The sequence below is a fragment of the Etheostoma spectabile genome, unplaced genomic scaffold, assembly GCF_008692095.1.
Source record: "Etheostoma spectabile isolate EspeVRDwgs_2016 unplaced genomic scaffold, UIUC_Espe_1.0 scaffold285, whole genome shotgun sequence".
NCBI lineage: Eukaryota > Metazoa > Chordata > Actinopteri > Perciformes > Percidae > Etheostoma > Etheostoma spectabile.
The window spans coordinates 875,130-875,358 of NW_022605579.1; positions in this window are offsets into that span (position 1 = coordinate 875,130).

Sequence of the window (229 nt, forward strand, 5' to 3'; positions counted from 1 at the left end):
GGGGGGGGGGGGGGTGGAGGTTGAAGGAGTATGAGAGATGGAGAGAGAAAATAGAAAAAGAGAGAGAGGGGGCTGCTCTAGGCCAAGAGAATATGAGCAGGTGCAGCAAGGAAAATGAGTGCTATAAACAAGCCCAGGTCCTCGTAATTTATCATTAATCTGGGCGCCGGTGCTCGCAGGGCTGGGCTTATTCTGCATGCTGATAGCCATGTCATATTTCTTACCGCAG